Source organism: Lissotriton helveticus, chromosome 6 (assembly GCF_964261635.1).
Source record: "Lissotriton helveticus chromosome 6, aLisHel1.1, whole genome shotgun sequence".
In the NCBI taxonomy this organism is placed as follows: Eukaryota; Metazoa; Chordata; class Amphibia; order Caudata; family Salamandridae; genus Lissotriton; species Lissotriton helveticus.
Genome location: NC_136067.1, coordinates 1,849,267,742 through 1,849,294,468, shown reverse-complemented (window position 1 = coordinate 1,849,294,468; position 26,727 = coordinate 1,849,267,742). Strand labels below are relative to the sequence as shown.

General features: G+C 49.9%; 1 protein-coding gene and 1 pseudogene across 1 annotated transcript in view; both read left to right on the top strand.

Moving 5' to 3' along the window:
- Positions 1–26,727, top strand: part of PTPN14 (protein tyrosine phosphatase non-receptor type 14) — a 524,356-nt gene that overhangs the window by 257,990 nt on the left and 239,639 nt on the right. The gene's annotated exons all lie outside the window — the stretch shown is intronic.
- LOC144763817 (elongation factor 1-gamma pseudogene) lies at positions 24,416–25,669 on the top strand (annotated as a pseudogene).

The following is a 26,727-nucleotide window of genomic DNA, read 5'->3' as shown; positions in this document are numbered from 1 at the left end:
CCTGCAATGCCAGTGCGCACTCCTGAGATCCCGCTGTACCGAGGAAGAGGAAATCATCTAAGTAATGCATGACCCCTTGATGGCCCGTCACTTGTCTCATGGCCCATTCAAGAAAGGAACTAAACATCTCAAAGTAGGCGCAAGAAATAGAACAACCCATAGGCATGCATTTGTCCATGTAGAACCTATCCCCAAAGGTGAAACCTAAAAGATGCTGGTCCACCGGGTGGACTGGGAGGAGGCGGAAGGCTGATTCTATGTCTGATTTCGCCATCAGCGCCCCGGGTCCCGCGGACTGCAATAAGTTAACAGCCTGATCAAAAGAGGCGTACTTAACACTACAGATACCCTCGTCAATGGCATCATTCAGTGACGCCCCCCTCGGTGCTGACAGGTTATGAATCAATCTGAATTGCCCCTTCTCTTTCTTGGGGACAACTCCCAGTGGGGAACACACAAAATTGGGTACTGGCACTTCAGAAAAAGGGCCAGCTATCCTGCCTAATGAAAGCTCCTTGTCAATTTTGGCGGCCACAACAGCCGGATTGTGTTTGACTGATAATTGATTTCTACAGTGCGCACTGCCTGTGTATCCCCCGGCCGGGATCCTAAAACATTAGAAAAACCTTCTTGAAGTAGTGTGGCCGATGTGTGGTCTGGGTATCTGTTCAACCATGGAATCATTGCCGCCACATCCACTGGTGTGGGGGGGCCTGACCTGTTTGAATTATACTGGCCTTCCCCTACCCCTCTGACCTGTGTTACCTTGCTTGGACCTACAGGTAGTTTCTGGATGGGAGGGGTGCCCACAGGAGGAACATGCATGTCTAAACTTACACGCGGCCCTTGTGCAGGTGCGCCTATTAAAATCCCAGCACACCCCTTTTTTCTCTGGCCCACCTGCCCTAAACTTCCCAGGTACCTCACTCGTTTGGGGGGGCCGAAAGGGCTGCTGCGGTCTAGTGAACATCTTGCCCGCACCGAACTGAGGGGGAGGTGCAGTATCGGAGAACTGTTTGTGCCACGCCATGGAATCTACCGTGTCCCATGGCAATGATCTGTTGAATTCCAATGCCTTCCTGAAATTGACATCATAACCCTTCCATGCTTCCCCAGAATACTGTTGACTCCACCCCACAATCCTGCTCGAGTAGCATGCCAATGCTGCCTGTAAATCTGGAGGACGCTCCGCTTTAACTGCAGTGAATACAACCCATGCTTGCATCCAGTTGTTGAGATTTTCCTCAACCCTAAATCTAGTACACTGCGCCCTCCATTCACTTGGGAGCATCCACTCCTTCAGTGCTTTTGCCTGCTCCATTTCCCTATTATCTAACAACAAAGAATAAATGTACACGTATTTATCCGCCCAAATCATCTCTTTCACAGCTAATGACACATGCTGAGCCAGATTCTCGCTCCTGGAAGGTACAACACCGTCCCCCAAGAGTGGCAATGCCACTTCCTTACCAAGTGTGGGCCCCGGGGGCGGCTGCCCATTCAATCCGTCCAGCTGGGGAACACTTGGACCTGCAAGGGGAGAAGATACTGGCAAGACAACACTGTTGGCGACCGCCGCCAATCTGATTTTTTCCACAAACTTCGCCGCCTCTGCTGCATGGTCTGCAGAATTCGGAAAAGCTCCCCCTTTTTGGAGCCATGGCATCAAGGCCGTTATCTGGGATACCAATTCAGGGGGCGTTGACTCGCAATTACCCACAGGGACAACAGGTACCACAGGGGTTATGCCCTGTGGTACCGACACAGCTGGCAGGGCGGGTGCCGGGTGTGGCACACCTGTCCCCGAGATTGTGGGCACCGGTGGGGAAGCAGGCCCAGCGTCTACTGGTTGACCTACAGGCACCGGCACCACGGGGGTAAGGGGTGTAGGCATAGGTATATGCGGGGGTGGCACAACCGCCGCCGGCACGGAAGGTACCGGCTCTACTGGCCCTGGGGTGGGGGTGTCATCCCTGGGTCTCTTGGACTTGGTCGTCGTAGGTGAGGTGATAAAATCCCCCCTTGGCACTGGTGCAACCCTCTTGCGAATAGGCCTACCCGATGGACCTGGGGCGTCACCATGCTTCTCATTAAACCGTGCTTCCAGCTCATTTACTTTCCCTAGCTGCTGTTTCATTTCTTTCATGTCACGCATCATGGCCCGCATCATAGCCTCCATGTTGGACCCCTTCTTTCCACCCCGTGGACCTGGCATGATGCTACCCCCGACAACAGCAGCCTACTCTCTCAATATCACAACAGGCCAACTCTGTGTACCTTTCTGATGGAGGGTCACCAGGGGGCTTTCAACACCATGCAACGGCGACCGCAACACTAGCGGCTTGTCCGCTTATGTAAGGGGTGAGTAAACCTAATGTAGACCCACCCGGCGGCCACCAGGAGCGATGAATGCTAGCCCCCCGTACCCCTCTTACCGACCAGTCCCTTGTCCTCGCCTGCGATAATGGTCTGCGGCTCCGGTCCACACCACTTTACGTGCTGGATGCTCTTACGTCCTGTCCGCTAGTGTATGGCCCCAATAGTGTTGTTAAAATTGCCTGGAATTAAAAATTGTGTTATCACCGTGTATAAGCGACATTCAAAATGACACTCCTTCCAAGGCCAGGACAATTCTGAACCCGTACCTGCACTTAATCTCCAGAACTGTAAGGATATGCACAGTAAATCACTTAATAGTTAAAATTAGAACAATACATTAGTGAAAAACCTTTTACAATGTCACCTTGTTTTCAGAAAATTGCACCCTTTGTGTCACACCCTAGTACAATGAATTATAAATAAAACACTGCAGTGTAGCATGAAAAACAATTAGATAAATGCACCTTATGCAATGACATTAATAATAAATCGCTTCATAATAAAAGAAATAACCTTGTAAGAAACGGCCCCTTGTTCTACCATACAATTGTACACTTTGTGTCACTTCATGAACATAAATTACCTAATCATTAATGTAGTGCAGCCGTGAAAAACAATTTCTTTCTTACAATTGTAAATTTTCACCAGGGGTCTCCCATCCAGGTGCTGCCCTGGTCGACCCTGCTTCACTTCCCTCCGTGGCACGAGCTAAATCAGCCTAACGTTCCTGCTTTGTTTCACTTAGCTCACCCCGGCCTTTTTAGCCGTTCCTCAGAAAGCGCGCCAAAAAAATTGCCCGCTCCCGATGCAATACACTGCTGCTTTCTTTCGCAATTTAGGGGCAACAGTCTTTAAATTGCCGGCGCTTACCTAGATCCTCGTTTCCCCCAGGCAACCTCCCTTTACTCGTCCCGGATACTCCCGCCCCCACACGATACCTTGCGGCCTCGGAAACGGACCGCCTCGCTAGAATTCCAGGACAGGTCTTCACCCGGTAATCGGCCCTTCTCCCAAACCGGCGAAACAATGCTCCGTGCCTGGCGCCTCCCCCGCTCACACGAAGCCGTTAAAAGGAAGACGGTTGATTATAACGGCAACAGACGCTCTCCGTCCACCCGAAGCCGTTCTCCGCCTTCACGACGCGGCTGGTCCTTCGCGGCAGCTCCGGCGCTAACAAACCTGAAAAATAAAGCAGAAAATTATAAAACAAAGAAGCCCCGAACGCGGGGCACAACGTTCAGCGAGGGAGCGTCCAGGGACAAGGGGGTCTCCTGGGCGCTCCCTACCTCTTATTCCCGAGGGGCCGGATGGCCCCTCCTATCGCCCGCCCCCCCTGACCCGGAACCACTACATTGAATCCGGGTCAGGAGGGCCGCCGGCCAATCGGCGGTGGGCCGCACCCCCAGGGCACGCCCCCACCGTCGAATGACCACGAGGGGAAAGGGGGGGCGACGGTCGCCGCGCCGCCATGCGTGCGGGGGGGCCGAGGGCCCCCCCTTTTCAGACCGTCTGGTTAGCCTCGTAAAGACATTTTAACCCACAAAGGTACTAACCAGGTTTGTAACCTGAGACCTGCAGGAAAGAGACTCATGTGCAGTAGCTGCATTATCCCACGGGGCTGCATTTCACCGCAGACTCGTTCCTATGACAGGCCAGTAGGGCTGAAGCCGTGACATTCATCACTTCCAGGAGGGCATTCGATCCATGCAGCTCATTTCCAAGACCCCTCCAGGGATTATTTGCTTCGCATAGAGCTCAGCCCTGTGCAAAATACCCATTCTGGACGAGGTGCCTAGGATTCACGTCTTCATTTTGTTCCACTAGAAAAAGTTTATGAAGAATTTACGATAAAAATAAAGGTGTGTGATTATAGCTCCTGCTACAGTTGGCACCGCCCTCGCACTACTTGAGAATGTTACCTTTCGTTGCATGGCGAGGCATGTCTTTGCTTTTCATCCTGTTCTTTTGAATAGGCGCCTGGCTTTGGCATGTATGAGCGCTCGTGCATATGTAAGATAGATAAACGACCCTCATTGTCCCGAGTAATCGCATTAATGATTCATCACACGTTTATATTTGTTGGTTTTTTAAATGCTAAAGCGCCTCGTGTGCTTTTCGAGAAATGTTAGCCATGTCTTTATCTCTGACTTGTTGAAAGACTCGAAAAGGGGGGTGCGTGACTTCAATAACCTAATTTTGGCTTCGGATTGTGATGTAGGCTTGGAAGTCTGTGCATGCCAGCTCTCCAGCTGCCTTGCCCTTTGCTAAGCCACCAGGATTTGAAGAGGCACGCCTTTTACCAGACTGTCCTCTTTTTAAAGCTGGACCCAGAAGGTTACTGATGCTTACAAATGAGCTACAGGCCGATCACTGTTGACAAAGCTCCAATCACACGCGCCCCTATGAAATGTGCAAACCTTTAGCGGAATGTAGTTCCAAAGATGCACAGCCATTTTTATTTATAAGGTGGTTCAGAGCAGCCTCTACAGAACTTTCTGCAGCTGCCATTGCATTGTTACTGACTTCAAATTTACTATATGAGTCGAGTGTTTCAAATGCAGCTTTTATGAGGCGAAAATGCCCCTTTGCTGTTCCTTTAACACATTCCCCAGCCCCGCCACTGCTGATGGGATCTCAGAGGAGAACAGATAATGTTTCCACGAGTTGTTCTTCTTGAAGGTATGTCAGGCGCTGTGCAGACTAATACTTCTGGTATTTCGGATTAACCCTGATTAAATGATAGGTTATTATTTAGGAGAGCATTGTGATTGCGTACTGCCGTCGAGAGCTCCCTGTAATTTGGGATAATGAATGCAGGATTTCAAGGGCAGAAGGCAAAGTGCAAGTTCCAGCATGCTGTCCTCGCCTTGCAGAGCATGCCACCACCAGCCATCGCGTTGCGTCAGCGAGATGTCATTGCCTTGCAGATCATGCCATTACCAGCCTTTGCATTGCGTCAGCGAGATGTCATTGCCTTGCATATCATGCCACCACCAGCCTTTGCATTGAGTCAGTGAGATGTCCTTGCCTTGCAGATCATGCCTCCGCCAGCCAACGCATTGCGTCAGTAAGAAATCCTTGCCTTGCAGATCATGTATCCACCAGCCATTGCATTGCATCAGCGAGATGTCCTTGCCTTGGACAGCATGATACCACTAGCCATCACATAAAGTCATTGCCTCCTGAGCCTACCCTGTCTGATATGAAGGGTGCAGATGGTGGCATATAGTGTTAAAAGTTAGGCTGAAAACCGTCAACATTATCGGCGCCCTCTTGCTCTCCTTAAACCTTTTGTGCGCGTAAAACAGCCGCCATTTTTGGACACCATGGCTTCCCGGCTCTCGCCGAGAGCCAGCGCGTCTCTCTCTCTCTCCCTCCAAACTTCGCTAGCAACCCCCTGCTTGCACCTGCCTTGGGTCATAAACCCCTCTTCGGCGCTGCTCTGCCCCAGGCCCTCATCCTGTTCCCAGCGCGACACCTCCCTGTTTCCCCGTCATGATCTCCGGCCCTTTTGATGCAAACCCCTTTTCCCCGTGTGCCCGTTTGTCTTCCCCGTTCCCAGACCGACACCTAGCTCTGCCGATACCAACCTCTTGCCCCTCCCCATACAATAGGAAGCTTCCCTCCTCAAAGGATCCCCGAGGTGATCAAAGCCCCCCCCACCCCACGAGATCCGATCGAAACCCGCACACTCCGTGAATCGGCGGAATACCCAGCTGCGCAATGATCACCACCTGTTGTGAACGGGGCGGGGACTTCCACTATAGCCTTGCATGGGAACAGGCTGGGAAGGGGGGATTCTGAGGATGTCTTTCCGTACATCAAAGTATCAACGAGAATGTGTTACATGTAATAAAGAGATAAACTCATGTATAAGAGGCCAGGCCTCCGGGATGCAGTTAGAGCACCTCAGAACGATACCTTCTGTCCGTTTCGTTGTGTTCTCCTCCGGAGAGAATAAAAACCCTTGTTTCCTGCCTTCCAGTCTCCAGCGCCTGCCTCTTCAATAGTTTAACTTCTGTGTGGGTTCAAGAGGCGACATCGCCGGGCAATAATTAAGGATCTTATATTCTGGTTGGTAGTGCCCCCCCAGTTTGTATTTTTCAACAATTGGCGTCCCAAGCGTGGGGCCCATCAGCGACCCATGGATCCAGTGGGAGAGGTCCTGACGACAAAGTGAACGACTGCAACGATCGGGAACGCGTCTGTCCGATAGACCCTCGTCTGACAGCCGATCATCCGAACTTCACTGGTTCCGAACAGACCTCTCTCGAGTGATCTACGGTCCTGACTGGGAACCATCAGGAGTGCCGCGAGGATAACGAAGAAGAGAGGACGATCGGGCGCTGGATTCGGAAGTCAGGAAACTGTCCATGCGGTCCGGGTAAGGTCGTGTTACCACGACAAATTGCGGAAAATTTGCTTGATTGTTAAATACTAGTATTGCTCTTTTTTGTTTAATTGGAGATTCACTGTCTGCAAACGGAGAGACAACAGGCTCTCCCTTTGCGAGCAGTGGAGGATAGGTAGGGCAGACAACCGTGCTTATTTTTCTCCCCCACTCAATAGTCACCTGAAACTGAGCTGTTGTTCGCAAACTATTGTTTCCTGGAGATTCCCTGTCTGCAAACAGGGAAGAGACCACCCTTTTTGCAGATAGTGAAAAAGGTAGGTAACGCAAATCTTTGCGGACCTACTCACTCTCCCCATTGTTATTTGTCGGTCTTTTGTTATCTTGATCCACGAGGGATTCACTGTCTGCAAACGGAGAAACAAAGGTCTCTCTCTTTGCAAGCAGTGGAGGATAGGTAGGGTAGCAGCCGTGCTTATTTTTTTCTCCCTCACCCTATAATTGCTTGAAACTGAACTGTTGTTCGCAAAATTATTGTTTCCTGGAGATTCCCTGTCTGCAAACAGGGAAGAGACCACCCTTTTTGCAGATAGCGAAAAAGGTAGGTAACGCAGATCTTTGCGGACCTACTCATTCTCCCCACTGTTATTTGTTGGTCTTTGGTTATTGTGATCCATGAGGTATTCACTGCCTGCAAACAACGTAGAATAGAAATATTCTGTCCAGTCTTTGCACCTAGTGATAAGATAGGCAGTGCTGACTTTTTAGTCCCTCGTTACGAGCCGTCATGTCTGTCTTCTCCCCACTGATTGGTAGCCTGTTTAGCCCGGACCGCTTATTAGAGATGGACCATCCAGCCCCACTGGAAGGCACCCCTAATAAGGACATGTTCATGAAGCATGGATTGACCGCTATTGCCTATAGTAAACTATGGCATAAATATACAAAACAGGGTCAAGAAAGTCAATGGCCCCTGACAGGATCCTTCGATGATGATAAAATAAAAATGCTAGAAACTGCCCTAGGTAAAAACAAGACAACACCCACTATGCTTGATAGCTTCGGCATGTGGCGAAAAGAAACTGAACAGCGTAAAAAGAAAACTGAGAGTAGGTTGGAAAAAGAGCTGCAAAAAGCAGCCCACCTAGCTGCTCAGAAGCTAAAAAAGGAGATAGAGGAAAGAGAGAAAGCTAAACAGAAACTAGAAAGGGAAACGCCAAGCCAGTGTCCGGTTAGAACCCCCTCCATGCTCTACCCTGATTTACCCTCAAAACGGCAAGCCAATGAGGACCTGCTGTTAGGTCCCCCTATCATCTACATGCCCCCTCCATATGCCCCTTCTCGGCCCCTGGCGCAGCACGCGCCACCCCCAGGTACAAACGAAGGTACCGCCGCAGCGTCGGCCCCAATGGCCTCTGTGCCAGCCGAACCCCTTGTATTAAAACCCACATCAACGACAACGTTAGACGAGCATGAGACTCGAGGGGCTGGCCTTGCAAGAACAAACAGGCTAGACAAAGATGAGCGAGCGGGGATCGACAAAATAGCAAGGACACTGGTAGAAAGGAAGGATGATGAAGAGTACATCACAGATATGTTCAGCTCGTATACAGGGAGTCACAGACGACATTTTACCGTACGACTGTGTTATCATGTCTTGAATGCATACGAGGGCCGATATCGAGACAAAGGTCCCGAGAGCCTAAGGACTCTGTACCGGAAGGTCGATATCGGGGATGAGGGCGAGTGTGATGTGTCGGACCTCTTTACGCGTACGCTTGAGGTTTTCCGCCACCTCACTGAACGAAAGCCGGGAGCAAAATCCGCGGCCCCCGTAGTGACCGAACCGCCAACCGAGCAATCTAACACCATGATGCCGATACGTGAGGCTGCCCCTTACTGGGTTCCTCCTCGGGGTACGGGGACTCACGATGATGCAAACAACCAAGATGCGAAGGGAAGGGTAGTATACAACTGGGTCTACCAGCCATGGGACCGGCAAGAGATACTGACATTCCGGAAATCTCTACCCGACCTACGAAAAAACCCCACTGCCTTCTATACTGAATTAGGTACAGCCCTGGGTTCGACTATCATGACCCTGGCTGACATCGACTTGTTCTTCGGGTTATGTCTACCAGCTGATGTGTGGAAGCAAATCCGGAAAGTCGACCACCTTGAGCTGTTCGGACATACCTGGCCACAACTCGATGACTTGGACAAACAACGGGGACCAGGACAAAAGCCGTTGAAATCCATTCTAGACCTCCCAGATAAAATTGTAGAGAAATTAAAAACCCTAATCCCAGAAAGGAAAGTGGACTGGTCGATAGTAACAGCCTGTCGCCAAAAACCCCAGGAGGATGTATCGGAATACTTCTCCCGGTTTGAAACGGTGTTCTCTGATTACAGCGGCCAGGACATGACCACTGCAACCGGACACCATCTGTTTGTCCAGAATTATGTTAAGGGCCTATCATTGGACATCTCCCAGAAACTACAGGCCAGCGAGAGTAGTTGGGCAGCCTCCAAACCTACAGCGATTCTTCAGATGGCCCAATATTATGAGCATCAGAAAAATGAAAACGATAGGGCGACAGAGAAAAAGAAGAAAGACTTAAAGGAGAGGGTGATGATTGCCAAACTGCAAGGGGTGACTATAGGACGAGACCAATACCGGGGAAACTACCAGACAAACGTCCCTAAGACTGCATTACCCCAGGACCGCACTCTGACTCCCTACAGTGGACGCACAGACCTTAGAGATGACCAGTGCGCTTTCTGCAAAGGGACTGGCCATTGGAAATCCCAGTGCCCAGTTCTCCTGGAAATGATCAGGAACAGAGACCCCAGGGAGGTAGCAAACGGACCGAGACCTAGGGGAACACAACGAGGGCCCCCAAATGACGCGACTAATGACAGATCAAGCAGACCGAATACGTTCGATCGACCCAGACAGAACCAATATCAACAATCTGACTATGACGACACTCACACCTTTGCATAGGACAGCCAAGGGCGAGGGAGGGATCCAGTCGAGCTCTATGTTGACCAGCAGGGCCCTTATGTCACTGCTAAGGTCCTGGGTACCAAGTCTCCATTTCTGGTAGACACTGGCGCAACACGTAGTGCGTTATCTAAACGACTGATTCCAAGGGCACCCTTGTCTGGCTCACTCATAACATCGACAGGTTTCGATGGAACGCCCTCCACCAACCCTTTGTCTGCCCCGATTCTCTTTGACGTAGAAAACAACACCACCGACACCACGTTCTTGCTCTCCTCCAATAGCCCTGACGCCATTATGGGACTTGACTTACTGAAACACTTCCGAGCGACGATTAGGTGTTCTCAAGATGGAGTTCGAGTGTTTCTTTACGACAACCCCGTTCTGCTTAAACATTGTTCCCCCCGACACATGTTTTCCATCACCGACGTCGACGCGTCCCTACTTGACACCCTGCCTCCGTATCTGTGGGCCAAAGCGGATTCGGACGTAGGGCGTATGTTAATTGACCCAGTGCACATTACTGTCCGACCAGATGCAACACTCCCAAAACTCCCACAATATCGGATATCGCCAGAGGGCGAGAAGGCATTGGTAATGATTATCCAGTCACTGATAGACGCAGGAGTGGTAGAGGAAGTGGTTAGCAACGTTTGCAACAGCCCTATCTTGCCCATTATCAAGAAGCAGGGAGAGGGAGATGAGAAAGCATACCGTTTCATCATCGACCTCCGAGAGATCAACAAAGTGGTAGTACCCCAGTACCCTGTGGTCTCAGACATCACCACCATCCTGACCTTGATTCCATCCACTGCAACCACCTTTTCCGTCATCGACCTCAAGAACGCATTCTTCTCCATCCCCATCCACCCCGACAGCCGATATCTCTTCGGCTTTACCCTAAAATCCCGCTCATATAGATTTTGCCGAGCCCCTCAAGGCTACACGGAGAGCCCTAGCATCTACAGCCAGGCCCTCAAAAGGCAACTAGACCAAGTCCGGTTACCCGACGGGGTGGTGTTGGTACAATATGTCGATGACATCCTTTTGGCAGCCGACACCACCCCTCTAGCGGTTACCGCCACCATTCAACTCTTGCACTTCCTTGCGGAAAATGGCCACAAGGTCTCCAAGAAGAAGTTGCAATTCTGCCTACCCCAGGTCACTTACCTAGGCCACCTTCTGTCCAAAGATGGAAGGAAACTCACCCCTGATCGAATCCAGACCATTCTAGACACCCCTGTCCCTAAAACCCAGAAGCAGGTTCGCTCCCTATTAGGCCTCACCTCCTTCTGCCGACAATGGTTGCCAAACTTCAGCCTCGCTGTAAAACCACTGCTCTCTCTCTTGAACAAAGACGTCCCTTTCCCACTCCCTTGGACTCCTGAGTGTCAAACCTCCTTCACAGAACTACGAGATGCCCTTTGCTCAGCCCCTGTCCTGGGTACCCCTGATTACAGAAAGCCCTTCTCCCTTTACACTCACGAAAGGGAGGGGTGCGCTTTATCTGTCCTGACCCAGGCCATCGGTCCTAAGCAACGACCGTGCGCTTACTTCTCTGCCACTCTTGACCCTGTCGCCAGAGCCTTGCCTGCCTGCCTTCGAGCTGTAGCTGCTGCTGCAGTCTCTATCCGACAGAGTGAGGGGATTGTACTCTCGAATTCCCTCACGGTACTGGTACCCCATGCAGTCGACACCCTCCTGAACCAAACCAAGACGCAACATCTGACGAGTGCACGACTGACTGGATACGAACTAACCTTGCTTGCCCCCCATATCACCCTGAAAAGATGCACCACACTGAACCCAGCAACTCTGTTACCCCTGCCAGAGAACGACCCCAATGTGCACCCCGTACATGACTGCGTGACTCTTACGGACGAACAGACCAGGAGTAGGGTCGATCTCAGAGACACAGCTTTCCCTGACCCCGACGGGGAGTTGTGGGTGGACGGTTCTTGCATCAAGCTCTCCGATGGTACCACTTCCGCTGCCTATGCAGTCACCACAGCTCGAACTGTAGTAGAAACAGCCCGCATCACCCAGCGATCTGCCCAGGCAGCGGAACTGATTGCTTTGACGAGAGCCTGCATCCTGGCAACAGGAACCACGGCGAACATTTACACCGACAGCCAGTATGCCTTCGGGGTGGTTCACCATTTTGGGCTCCTCTGGAGGGAGAGAGGATACTTGACCTCACACGGCACACCCATCCTGCACGGGGATTTAGTCTCCGCCTTAATCGAAGCTGTCCTCCTCCCCAACAAACTTGCCGTTATCAAATGCCAGGCACACAAGAAGGTGACAGACATTATTGGACAGGGAAATGCACTAGCCGACATCACCGCCCGAACGACAGCAGAAAATAGAACGACAACACGTATGTACGTGACCAGGTCACAAGCAGAAAACTGGACTGACGCCAAGGACACAATTAGAGACATACAAATGGCTAGCACACAACACGAATTGACTGAATGGGCACGGGTGGGATTGAAAGACGATGAAGGCTGCTGGCGGACAAAAGACACGAACAGATGGTTACTACCTGATTCATACTTGATTCCCATATTATCCATGGCACACTCCCCAGCCCACATAGGATCAGCCCCCATGATCGAACTTGTCTCCAGGGTTTGGCACAATGACAAGATCCCAGATTCCGCCAAACGCCTGGTCCAACAATGCTTAATATGCCTGCAACACAACCCCGGGAAGGGAACTGTAGTACCCCGGGGGGGATTTGGGGTCCCAAACCACCCATTTGAAGTCCTGCAGATGGACTACATCCAGCTAGACAGATGCCAAGGCCTGAAATATGTACTTGTTGTGGTGTGCGCATTTAGCAAATGGGTGGAAGCATATCCGACCCGTGACAACACCGCTATGGCCACTGCAAAGGTCCTGTTAAAAGAGTTTTTCCCCCGTTATGGCCTCTGTCGTGTTTTATGGAGTGATAATGGCCCCCACTTTGTAGCCAACGTTATCCAGCTCATCCTAAATGGGCTGGGTATCAAACAGAAATTCCACGCAGTCTTCCACCCTCAATCTGCTGGGCTGGTCGAACGCCACAACGCCACACTAAAGCTTAAACTGGCCAAAATAGTGGCTACGACGGGCCTGAAATGGCCAGACGCCCTCCCATTGGCATTGCTATCGATGCGCTCTACCCCCACCCGACATCACTTAACCCCTTATGAAGTTGTCTTCGGCCGACCCATGAGCGTCTGGTCTGCCCCGAAACCAACGTCCATTCATGACGTTCCGGATGTCCTAATGTCTGATTATCTGTACAAATTGACTGAAACTTTGTCTGTCCTTCATCAGCAGGTGCGGCAGGCCATCCCCGATGCTTCCAGGGGTCCGGGTCACGCCATCCAGCCGGGGGACTTCGTGCTGATCCGAAACTTTCAGCGATCAAAGAGTTTGGAACCCCGGTGGACGGGCCCCTGGCAAGTGCTGATCACCACTCGGACCGCACTTCGAGTGGAGGGGAAGAAACACTGGCTGCACGCCCATCACTGCAAAAGGGTCTCTCCAGCCCTGGCCACGACAGACACCGTCAACACCCAAGAAGAGCTCCTGAACCGGGACCGACCATCGTTGAACTGCTATCCTGACACAGAGACACTTGAACTTTCAAAACATCCTGACCCCACTGTACCATCTCGAGAAGGGTATTTCCTGCGTCGAAAGGAGGGAGCTTCGGCTAAGTAGGCCACGGACTAGGTTAAAGGATCTCAGAACGGTGACCCAAACTACCAAGGGTTACCTGGAGAGAAGCTAAAACTGAGTCTGTGGTCCTGCCCACTACCGAGCACCTTGAAGACGAAGATGATGGAAGCGCCAGATAAGAAGATGATGGAAGCGCCAAACAAGAAGCCGACTGAGACAACAGGAAATACCCACTACAGAAATCCGAGAACAGACAGACTCCATAGCTCAAAGACAATTGCACTCTTCATCGTAATCCTCCTCTGTTTTCTCCTCATGACTACGCTCTGGATTATGGAAGAACACACACCTGCTCACGAAACATTCCTAACCACTGCTCAGCCTACCACCATGAAGGAACATTATCTAATTTCGCTCTCTCCTCAACTAAGAGAGAGGCGAAAGGAGTTCTGGAACAACTCTTTCGTACAGCTACTTCACCAGCACAATCTTGCCACCAACGCCACCAACTGCTGGATCTGTGGGTTGCTACCCCATGCCACTGGACATTCAATACCATTCATCCCTTCACCCTTCTCCGTCCACGGCTCCTGCCTTGCCTGGCTGATCCTCCTGCAAGAGAGCTATACGGAAAATGCCACCTCCAGCAGAGCTGCAGCACATTCTTCTCATGGGGCCGGGCGAAACAAGACAAAGACACACTTCTGCCCGCTGAACCCCAGCGACTCAATCCAAATGGACATTCCGGCCAAAGAACGAATCGAAATGCAGGTATTCAACAATCCAACCAGACCCACCTTCTCCTATCTGCGGAAACGAACGGCTGCCACTCTGACTGTAGCCCTGACGGTCATCAACGTCACAGGCCACATGTGTGTAGAAGGACTTGGGACACAGCTGGTGGGTCACAGCGCTTGCCGCTTTACCAGAACTTTGGACTCCACGGATCCACCTTCCTTTGTGTCCTCCCCAAACATGTATTTCATCTGTGGCACGAAGGCCTACACCTGGCTCCCCAAAGGCTGGGGGGGCACTTGCTACATCTCCTTCGTCCTTCCTCCAACTTATGTGGCCCCAGCGAATCACCACAGGCAAAAACGAGCAAAAGACGTTGAGCAAGCCGACTCAACAGGAGCACAGTTCCTCGATGCTATGAAAGGACTCGTCCCCCTCTGGGGCCCGATGGCAAACAGCCGTGCCATCCGACATTTGACTCAGGCAGTCGAGACAACCATGAACATCACAGCGGGCATCTTTGCCAACAACACTGCCGAGCTCCAAGCGGTCCGTTTGGTGGCCCTTCAGAACCGCCTCGTTTTAGATGTAGTTCTGGCGGACCGTGGAGGAGCATGCCGCATTATTGGGGCCAGCTGTTGTACATACATACCGGACAACTCACCCTCAGTGTACAAAGCCATCGAACATCTTCACAGACTCTCTTCGGAAGTCCACCAAGAGCAAGAAGAATGGTCGCTTGGTGGTTGGTTCTGGGACACCGTCAAAAGCTGGGGCTGGAGACTGCTCACCATTATCCTGATTCCCGTAGTTATAATATGTGGCCTATGCTTAGGAATTCAATGTTTGCCACCTATGTGTTCTTTATGTGCGAGTTGTATTTTTCCCAAAACTGTGGACATTGGAAGCGAACATATGAGGGCATTATATGATACCGAAGTTAGGAATTTGATGAAAATCGACATTGAATAAGCAAGTTGGCTAGATATGTTGAAAAGGGAGGACTGTTAAAAGTTAGGCTGAAAACCGTCAACATTATCGGCGCCCTCTTGCTCTCCTTAAACCTTTTGTGCGCGTAAAACAGCCGCCATTTTTGGACACCATGGCTTCCCGGCTCTCGCCGAGAGCCAGCGCGTCTCTCTCTCTCTCCCTCCAAACTTCGCTAGCAACCCCCTGCTTGCACCTGCCTTGGGTCATAAACCCCTCTTCGGCGCTGCTCTGCCCCAGGCCCTCATCCTGTTCCCAGCGCGACACCTCCCTGTTTCCCCGTCATGATCTCCGGCCCTTTTGATGCAAACCCCTTTTCCCCGTGTGCCCGTTTGTCTTCCCCGTTCCCAGACCGACACCTAGCTCTGCCGATACCAACCTCTTGCCCCTCCCCATACAATAGGAAGCTTCCCTCCTCAAAGGATCCCCGAGGTGATCAAAGCCTCCCCCACCCCACGAGATCCGATCGAAACCCGCACACTCCGTGAATCGGCGGAATACCCAGCTGCGCAATGATCACCACCTGTTGTGAACGGGGCGGGGACTTCCACTATAGCCTTGCATGGGAACAGGCTGGGAAGGGGGGATTCTGAGGATGTCTTTCCGTACATCAAAGTATCAACGAGAATGTGTTACATGTAATAAAGAGATAAACTCATGTATAAGAGGCCAGGCCTCCGGGATGCAGTTAGAGCACCTCAGAACGATACCTTCTGTCCGTTTCGTTGTGTTCTCCTCCGGAGAGAATAAAAACCCTTGTTTCCTGCCTTCCAGTCTCCAGCGCCTGCCTCTTCAATAGTTTAACTTCTGTGTGGGTTCAAGAGGCGACATCGCCGGGCAATAATTAAGGATCTTATATTCTGGTTGGTAGTGCCCCCCCAGTTTGTATTTTTCAACAATAGTGGTATCCGAATAAGTAGTTTTGTTAAACCTATTCAGGGCACTGCACTTCTTGCAGGCTTCGACACTGCTTTGGCTCATCTACGGTCTTCTGGTGCATAAGGTATTTTCTATGGCAGCCCGTGGTTATTGGGGTGAGGGAGATTCAATTCAGAATCAAAAATGTATTTTACAATTTAAAATGTAAGCAGTTACGTTAAAATAAGAATAATTAAAAAAACATTCGGTCTACAACATGGAGGGAACCACCATTCACTATTTGGAAACCAATGTGGGAGTACACTGCTTCACCTCCCAGCGGGCTCGCCCCTGAGCATTCTGGTCAATGTAGTTCAAGCGTGTGTGCTTTTCGGAAAGTCTCGAGTAATTACACTGTTGTGCTGGCCATCTCTGGACACGTGTTTCTGGATCTTTATCCGTCATCAGCAGAGATTAGGCATCAAGTATTCGGGGTTGCTGAGCAGGCTGCCAAAGTGTTCTCGGGTCTCGGTACCTCTCAAGGCGCGCAGGTGCATCTCCACGAGCTCGTCAGCTCGACCGGCTCGAGGAAGCCTTTATAAACAGGAAACCAATATGGGAGCACCATTCACTATTTCCAGCAGAGGAGTATAGAAGTTGTTTTTCAATGATAGGTGATTCCTGCAGGTATCCAGCCCTTTGTGCGTGTTCTATTGTCCACTTTGAGCAATAAAGTGCTTTGTGCAACTGCCCCAGTGTCTTCCGCCGTACAACCTGCTGGTTTCAGATCTTGCTTAGTGTTTCCTTTGGCTTTTTGTAAGAGGAAGTACTGAAAGTCCGCTGTAATCCTCACGTTACAATAAAATACTTTGTGCTACTCCATCACCATATTTAGTCTCGAGTCCGTTGACTACATGGCTATTTTCACCCTCTTCTGCCTGGCCTGTCATGGGTCTATTCCTCGGCTGTTTGTAGCACTCGGGTAGCTATCCTAAAGAATTTCAGGAAGCGTGCTCACAGATGGGTGGATTTGCTTTTTAAGCAGTAAAACATCGCATCCTGACATGTGCGGACGTTTAATGCCCGCAGGAGTGGGCGGAGCTAAATCTCTTATGTGGAAGCAGCGGTTTGCAGATGCAGAATGTATGTATTAGTGTCTCTGCTTCCGCTATGCACAATCTACATAGCTCCCTTTCATCCCCTTCTCGTCTTCCATACCTTTAGGCTTTAAACGGGATTAGGCTGAATATTAATTTCATTAATTTTATTCATATCTTTGCCCAGTGTTTGGCATAGAAAAATCGGGAGTGATCCTGGGGCGTAAACGTTGGTGACCCAACTACCCTTGGCCTTTCCTTTCAGGGCTTTCATGTCTTGGTCCCGGGATATTAGCTTTGCTTGCTTGGAAAGTAATTGTTTACTTTCTAGAGATACTCATCAATAGTCATAAGCACTGAATAATACCCGCCCACCTGCGGGGACCCCGGAGTATATACAAAAATACATAGATATGTGTATGTTTAGGTAGAAAAGTACAGAGTACCTTCAAAAATACATATATACATGCATACGAATATAAACATGCAGTCTACCATAACTCAAATAGGCTAATATGCCAACATTACATGGTTTTTCATTAACATGAAGATAATATCATATATCCTTTCTGTGAGAGAGAACACACCCTCCTTTAGTGTTCCAATATAGCCCTTCATTTTCAGAGAAAAAAGCAAGTTATAGCTGGCAATTAGCCCATAGGCTGCATAGATGAGAAAACATCACAGTAATCAAACTGGCCCTGTGCCTTTAAGACTTCCAAGAACCTGGAAACCATGCATTTAAGACCTCCAAGAGCACCCTGCTCCCATCATGCACCACAGGTGACAAGTCAGTTCTTTTTTCCGGTTCCTTCTGTGAGGATCCTGGGGCATTGAGCTCGTTAAGTTTTGATTATTTTGGTTAGAAATTGGTTAATTGAAACTTTTTCTACCTTTACGCAACAATTTTTGACTACTGGCAAGTCTTCCGGGGTTTTATGAAAATTTTGATAATCTTTTCTGTCAGAAATACCAGCTTTGTTCAATAAATGTCCCCCCTTTGGGAAGAAAATGGCAAAATCAGACACACACTCTGTCTGTATTGTTTTATTGTTTGCTTACCATCCTCACACAATCCAGAGAAGTGTTATTATTGCCAGCAGTTTTCCAGAACAACACTTCGGGACACAGAGAAGGTAAAGCTGCATGCCTTACTTGAGAGGGGAAAAGGACCTTCAAAAAGTGGCTTTGAAAGCACTCATGCTATTAAAGAGCCCTCCTCTCAAGAAAGACACAGATCTGAGAAAAAACGGTGGCGTTCTGCTTGTGCAGCATCAAGAAGGAAGCAGATTCCTGATGGTTCACCTTCAGCGTTGAGATCGACGCCGAGGGACAGATCGCCGTCGAAGCGGTTAGAGCCTCTTGTCGCCGAAACATAAGTCTACGTAGAGGCATACTACTTTGGGTTCGAAGTATGTTGGTCCTGGAATCTAAGTCGACATCAAAGTTTTGGTTGACATCAAAGAAACACCCGCAGACGTCGAGACACCAGTCGACGTCCAGATCGCCGCTGCCGTCACAACTGGCACAGTTGGCGTAGAGAAGGTCGACATCGAGGACTCCGCCGCAGTCATACAGGTGGTCGACGTAGAAGACTCCGCCACAGACAGCCGCGTCGAGGACCCTGCGGTCTACGTCGGGGACATCGCCACAATCACACATGTGGGAGTCCTCAAAGACCTCACCGCAGAATCAGTCGATGTCAAGAGTGACACAACCTGTGTCACCGGCGCCAAGTCATCGTTCGACGTCGAGAAGAAGGAAATCCTATGTTGGTAGTGCTTGAGAGGCCAAGATAGACTTCGAGGGAAGTTTTTTCTTTTTCTGGCATCAATATAGTGCAGATCATGCCAGAGTGATCTCCGGTTGCGGAAAAACAGACGCCTCCTGTCAACCTTTACCCAAGGTGGCTAGAGAGTGTACGGCATTGGAGGGTTTCAGCCAGAAGCCCTGACTTGGACTACTCTAGAAAATACTCGGCTTCTAGAGTATCTGCTGGTCCTCCAACTACCGTATCCACGAGACCATCACCACGCAGGTCCCCAAGGAGAGCTAGTTCTCCTCCAGCTCATAGAAGGTCTCCTTCCTCCACTCCAAAGAGAAGTAGGCGAAGGTCTTCGTCATGGTCCACGTCTTCAAGGTCATCTATGAGAGACTATTCATCAACCCTGCCTCCTACGCCTTCAGCCAGTGTCTCCAGTTGATGACATAGGGACTTTTAATGAGGTTCTATGCAGGGGCGCCAGCAAGTGAACATTTATATGTTGGTACTGACGACCTCTTCATCTGTTATATTCGAAACCCTACACCACAGATCCTCGGCAACGCCAGGATGCCCTTGAAGTGAGAGCGCTTTTATAAATACTGGATACATTTCATTACATTACATTAACTCCCCTTGATTCCGGGTCTGCTTGAACCAGCGATGCAGACTTCTTTCACTCAGGCAACAGTGGGTTCAGCTCCCCCCATGTTTCAAAGAAGTACAAGGCCCTGGACCAGAAACCCCTGTTTCTTAGATCGGACCCCCCTCTGTATTCGGTCATGGTGGTGGCAGCCAGGAAGGCACATCTGCAGCATCATCCTCTGCAGTCCCTCCTGAGAAAGACAGTAAGCAAATGGACTCACTAGGCAAAAGGATGTGCAATAAATCTGCATCTTTCATGAAAGTGGCAAGTGCTTCTGCTCTTCTGGGGAGGTGTGAAAGTTCTCTGTGGGACTCTTTAGCTAGGTTCACAGAGAAGCTGCCCAAAGAAGACCAATAGGATTTCCAGGAAGTCTTGCAGGAAGGTGGTCTAGTTGTGAACTAGGTCATTAGCGCAACTGCGGATGCGTCCGATATGCGTGCACATGGTTATTCTCATGGCATTTGCGCCAGATGCTCGGCCTGGTTGCTTCTCACTGGTCTGAAACCGGAAGCACAAAGAAGAATCGTAAATCTTCCTTTTAATGGCACTTCCTTGTTCAGCACTCATGCTGATAACGAGATGTCCAAAATGAAGTCGGAGCTGGACACTCCAAGAGCGGTCAGCTTTGAAAAACAAAAGAATTTAAGACGTAAGTACCGACCATACCACGGTCTGTGTTTCCAACACAGGGTTCAACCCCTCACTGGTCGACGTCACAGCATCATGCCAGGTCACATTACCATCAGCGTAGACCGACGAGGAAGGGGAGCTGCAAGACAAATACCTTCTTCAGGGAAACAACCTTCAAAGCAATGAGCCCTGGCTTCCCCCATCCCAGTTAGTCACTCCGGTGGGGGGGGGGGGGGAGAGAAGTATTATATTTCACCTGGACGAGTTGAGAAAGATAACAAAAGACAAGTGGGTACTGAGTATTGTGCAGAATGGTTATTTGCTGAGATTTAAATCCCCACCTCCATCAGTACCACCTCGAGAAAGGCATTTCAAACATCGCCACTCGTTACAGACTGGAGGTGAACATCCAACTACAGAAAGAAGCTATAGAAGCAGTCTCTTCTCTGCAGCAAAGGCACTGCACAAACTCTTTCCTCAACTACACCAAGGGGACTGGATGTGCTCCATAGACCTGCAGGATGCCTGTTTTCACATGCCGATTTCCAGAAAACATCAGAAACTCCTGCGTTTTCAGGTAGTGCTTCAACATTTCCAGTTCAAAGTCTTCCTGTTTGGACTCAGATAGTCTCCCTGCACGATCTCAAAATGCATTGTAGTAGCAGCTTTTCTTCGCAAGCAAAAGATCATTGTCCACCCATACCTGGACGACTGGTTGCTGAAAAGCTTGTCACCCACTCTGCTTCAGAATCATCTCTCTCACTGCATGCGAGTGCTGAGCAATCTGGGCCTACAAATCAACTACAGGAAGTCGATCTTCAGTCCGACCCAAAAGATCCACTACCTGGGGCTTCTCTAGACACCGCAAGTGCAAGCGTGTGCCCTTCGGAGGAGAGGTTATCCTCAATCCACGACAAGTGATGCTCTCTCCTACATTCTCATCATCCCACAGCCAGGCAAGTTTACTCACTTCTAGCCTTGATGGCATCCTGCAGCTTCATCGTCCTTAACGCCAGACTGCATATGCATCCTCTGCAGCGATCTCTGGAGGACCACTTGTCGCAGATACCAGGTCGCTGGGACGATCGCATCTCTGAAGGGAGTACTTTTTCTCCAGGACCTTCCCAGTCAGACAATCATGACGGATGATTCCCTACAAGGTTGGGGAGCTCATATGGGTCCTCTTCAAGTTCAAGGACTCTGGTCAGAGAAAGAACAAGGGTACCACATCAGCCTCTCAGAACCGAGAGCAGTACATTTACTGCTCCTGTCCTTCCGCACCTGTTCCCTGTTGATTCAGATGGACAACCCCACAACAATGTATTCTCTGAACAAACAGGGGGGACCAGGTCGAGACCTCTCTCTCTCTATCTCAGGAGGCTCAGACCATCTGGAAATGGCTTCTTGCAAGAAATCTGACCATTTCGGCAATACATCTCCCAGGTACTCTCAACGTCTAGGCAGACTGTCTAAGTCTGGACGTTGTCGAAGCTCACGTCTGGGTTTTAAACAACTTTGCGCAGGATATCTTCTACCAATGGGGATTTCCAGAGATCTACCTGTTTGCAGACGCGGCAAACGCAAAATGCCTCGTCTTTGCATCCAGGTTTCACCAACCAGGTTCTAGAGGGAATGTGCTTTTGATAAAATGGTCTCAGACATTACTTTACGCTTTTCCTGCAATTCCACTGATTCCCCTGGTGATCAACAAGTTCTACAGGTCCAGAACCAGGATGATACTGATCGCACCAGAGTGGCCTAGGCAGTGGTGGTATAAGTATATGTATAAATATAAGTATAAATCATTTTGTAACGCGCTCTGTTACTTGGGAGTATCCTGGCGCGAGGGAAAGTGCGGAGAAGAAACAACAAGAGTCAGCTTAAGTCACACTCCTAACGAGATGGGTTTTTAGATTTCTCTTAAAAAGGTCAACACACTGAGTGGAGCGCAAGTGAAGGGGAAGAGCGTTCCAAGCGCGTGCTGCCACTACTGCAATAGACTGGCCTCCTAGTCTGGATCGCTTGAAGCGAGGAAGGGTCATTTTAAAAAGAGAGGATGATCTAAGAGCTCTTGTGGGAGCATAGAGAGTAAATCTCTTTTTCAGATAGGCAGGTCCTTGGTCGTGGGTGGCTCTAAAAGAGAGCACTAGGGCTTTGAAAAGAATACGTTGTGGCACAGGCAGCCAATGAAGGCTAGACATATGAAAGCGAACGCTCTTCCATCTTGGAACATTGAAGAGAAGGCGAACGGCGGCATTCTGGATAACCAACAGACGCTTAACCAAGTAGGCGGGAATGCCACTAAACAGGGCGTTCGCATAGTCCATCCTTGCTAAAATGAGTGCCCGAGCGACAGTCTCCTTCGCTTCTCTTGGAAGCAAAGGAAAGAATCTTCGTAGCATTCTTAGAGTAGCGAAGCATGTCCTGGATAATTTCTTTATGTGGTCCTCAAATCTTAGATCCTCTCCGAACCATATACCAAGATTTTTGGCCGGGCCACCCATCACCTTAGGGCTAGGAATATTCGAAGGCCACAGTGAATTTTTAAAGTTGAGGGGGAAGGAGCCATAAAATAGGACCTCTGATTTATCCTAGTTACATTTTAACTGAGCCAGAGTTAACCAACGGAAAACTGAAGACAAGCAGAGCTGGACCGTTGCAGTATCTAGATGATCGTCTGGCCAAGTAAAGAGCAACTGCGTGTCATCAGCATACCCTATAATTTTAGCCCCGTACTGTTCCGCTAGATAAACCAGGGGGGTGATGTAAATATTGAACAGCAGGGGACTAAGGGTGGAACCCTGTGGAACCCCAGTAAGAAGTGGTTTAGGCTCTGAGGCATAAGGCGGCATCCAGACCTGTTGGGTCCTGTCTGAAAGAAATGAGGACAGCCAAGCCAGAACCTTGCCTCCAATGCCAATTGCGGATAGCCTGGCGAGGAGGGGCTCGTAAGGGACAGTATCGAACGCGGCAGAGAGGTCCAACATAATGAGGACCCAGGGGTGTGGAATTTTTTGAATAATCTACTTGGCTAAGGGACAAAATGGTACTGAGATCTACATGTCCTGTAAAATCCACTTGTCCCACCTACTCCATAAATCAATTATAAGGGCTGACCGAGAAACAACTGTCTAGTTTATGGGAAAATACGTACTTTTCCCACTGCTCGCCATATACGCAGGATGATATCACAGTCCGCTATGTGAGGGCAGAATTAATGATAAATACATTTTCTCCAGGAACCAACAGCCTCTCCTATAATATTTAGGCCAGGAATTGGCCCGCCACCTTTAAACTGGGCTCAAGAACCAACACGCTCTCGACTTAAACTGGTCTCAGGAAACCAGCACCCCTAGGCCATTCAACTCCTAAGCTGAGCATATGCACCAGTGCCTCCCTAATTTTGTCCCTCGAGCCAGAGCCCTCTAGAGCACACCCAGGGGTCTTCAGCCACCTCTAGAGCACACACGAGTCTCCAGTCTATTGACAAGGCCCAGGAGTCTCCAACCCTGCAACAAAATTGAGCCTTTACTCCCTAAACCAGACGCAGAAGCCAGCATCAGCACCCAACCTTCCTCCCAAACCAGGCCACAAGTCAGCACCCCATTCACACCCAAATAACTCAGGCCTACAAGCCACCTTACCTACAGTCAAACAAGGCCAATAAGACAGTTTCGCCAGCCCTCTAAAGCAGGCTGATCTGCCACTTTATTACTCCTCTAAAACCCAAGGTCAAGAAGCAAGCGTCGCCCCCCCCCCCCCCTCCCCTGAAACACCTTAAATAATTTACAGCTGGACAGTCTGCACTGTGCACATGTCCACAGATGAGGAAGCAGGCAAGCATACTGGACCGAGAACTCACCGATGATCACAGAAAAGAGAGCTGAAGTCTGCTACTCCAGCGCACAGGGGACAGGAGCCAAAAAGGTTACTACTGCAGGAGGGAAAAGCAGCCAAGAGCATAAACTGCCTACTTGCACACAATCGGAAGAATATATACATTACAACCATGATCGGAATTAGTTCTCAATCTAGCAACTTTGGAAGGATTAAAAGCATAAACCACACATCGACTCCCCCTTATTTGTGTGTGTTGTCCCTCTTGACATCACTGTAATTCCACATTAAAAAAAGCTGAAAACTTGACAGTTATCTTTGTGCCACTGTACTGAGCAGCAATAAGGGCCTTGAATGCCCTCCAGTTGTCAGGGTATGTGTAAAGAGTCCCGGTGGCCATCTTGGTGAAGCGTAGTTCCAGTTCGGACAAACCAACAAGACCCCCGAGTTTTTGAAGAAGTTTCCTATGGGAAAGGTTCCGGCCTTCGAGGGACTGACTGCCCAAGTCATCCAGTGGGTCAGCTTTGCCGACAGCGAGACCGTCCCTCCCGCAAGCACCTGGCTGTTCCCCACCTTTGGGATAATGCAGTACAACAAGCAGGCCACGGAACATGCCAAGGAGGAGGTGAAGCGTGTGCTGAGCACCCTGGATGAACATCTGAGGACACGCACATTCCTGGTGGGGGAGAGGGTCAGCCTGGCTGACATCTCTGTGGTGTGTGCGCTCCTCTGGCTCTACAAACAGGTCCTGGAACCATCTTTCCGGCAGCCATACGTTAAAACAAATCGTTGGTTTGAGACCTGTGTAAACCAACCACAGTTCAAGAGCGTCCTTGGGGAGATGAAACTGTGTGAAAAGATGGCGCAGTTTGATGCTAAGAAGTTCTCAGAAGCACAGCCTTAGAAGGAAGCCCCCAAAAAAGAAAAGGAGCCCAAGAAGGAAGAGAAAAAGGAAAAAAAGAAGGAAGAGAAGAAGCCTGCTGCTGAGGATGAACCTGATGAGTGTGATGAGGTGCTAGCTTCAGAACCGAAGTCAAAGGACCCCTATGCCCACCTGCCAAAGAGCGCCTTCATCATGGACGAGTTCAAGAGGAAGTACTCTAATGAAGACACAGTGGCTGTGGCAATCCCAAACTTCTGGGAACACTTCGACAAGGAGGGCTAGTCAATCTGGTATGGAGAGTACTGCTTCCCTGAGGAGCTAACACAGACCTTCATGAGCTGCAACCTCATCACAGGAATGTTTCAGCGTCTGGATAAACTGCGCAAGACTGGCTTTGCCAGTGTCATACTCTCTGGAAGCAAGAATGACAGTACTATCTCTGGCATCTGGGTATTCCGCGGGCAGGACTTGGCTTTCACGCTCAGTGAAGACTGGCAAATCGATTATGAGTCCTATACTTGGCGGAAGTTGGATGTGGACAGCGAAGAGTGCAAGACAATGGTGAAGGAATACTTCACGTGGGAGGGAGAGTTCAAGCACATCGGCAAGCCTTTTAACCAGTGCAAAATCTTCAAGTGAGACAACATCTTGTAAGCTTGGTACATTCAGGAAGTGAAGGGAACCATTGCACCTGGCGGTAGTCGCACAACTCTACTCCACCACACAGCGTCCTACCACTCTGCCCAACGTGGACTATGGATAAATGGAGCCTATCACGTTTACAATTAACTGATCATGAGAAATCAAGAAAAGGGGCCTGTTTGTGCATGTGTACATTCATTGCTCTGCTCGGGGAGGGGCTGGGTCTTTCTACAACGGGCTTGTGTATTGGCTGGGGCACTTATAGATGGAACTTATTTTGTGTTGCATTGCACCATCTTTCCTTTCCTGAAAATTGAACAATAAACTAAGTTGGCTTTGTTAAAAAAAAAAAAAAAAAAAAAAAAAAAAAAACCTGAAAACTTACAAGACTCCAACAGCATTCCCCAAACGCAGAATTCACCCTTTATTGGGGGGAGCGGGTGGGGGGGAGAGGGGGGGAGGCAGACTGGGAAGCATCTTTCAAAAAGCGAGGAATTCTGCTGTGAGACGTTTGAAGAAGTTAATGCTAGGGAAGGCCCCTGTTATGGCTGGATTTATAGCACGGTCTCTGAAACTGAGGGAGGTAGCTGGTACCAGAGACGGGTTTCAGGTAGGGGCTGGAGTTAGTTCTTTGGTTAGGGCTGCTAAAAGGGAAGAGTCTTTAAACGGGGGAGAATGTCGTGAAAGGAGGTGTGGCCCATGCCCCCACTGCTACAGCCGCATGACATACTGCAGGTTAAGGGTGATCCTAGCACTGGTAATGTATCTGTTCCACAGCTGCAACCCTGGAAGTCCCTTAACTGCAGCCTCTTCTCTCTGCTCAGTGGCAGGGCCAGAGCAGCAGTGCTTAATTTGTGCCGGTGCTTAGCACGGGCAGCTAATTAGCAGGGCCGGGTCTACACACGCTGGTGCACGTAATTGATGTACAGTAATTCCCATGCTTAGCTATTGCTAGGGGACTTGGCAGTGGCACAGTGTTACTGTTGAACTCAAGTGTTCAACAACTACTCGTCCGGAGACACTGTCTGCCAATATGACTTCTTTCTCTTCTTAGAGACACCCCACTCATTCTCAAGGGCTGAGGTTTTAATCCCCTGCTGCACGAAATACCCTTCATGCTCCCTAACCCTCTCTAGGCGGCTGAGCGCCGGGCGCTGGTGGTTCAAAGAACAGGCCGGGGCAGACACCTGTGCAGAGAGAAATAGAGGCACGCAAGGAAGGTGCAGGGTCTCGGGGAA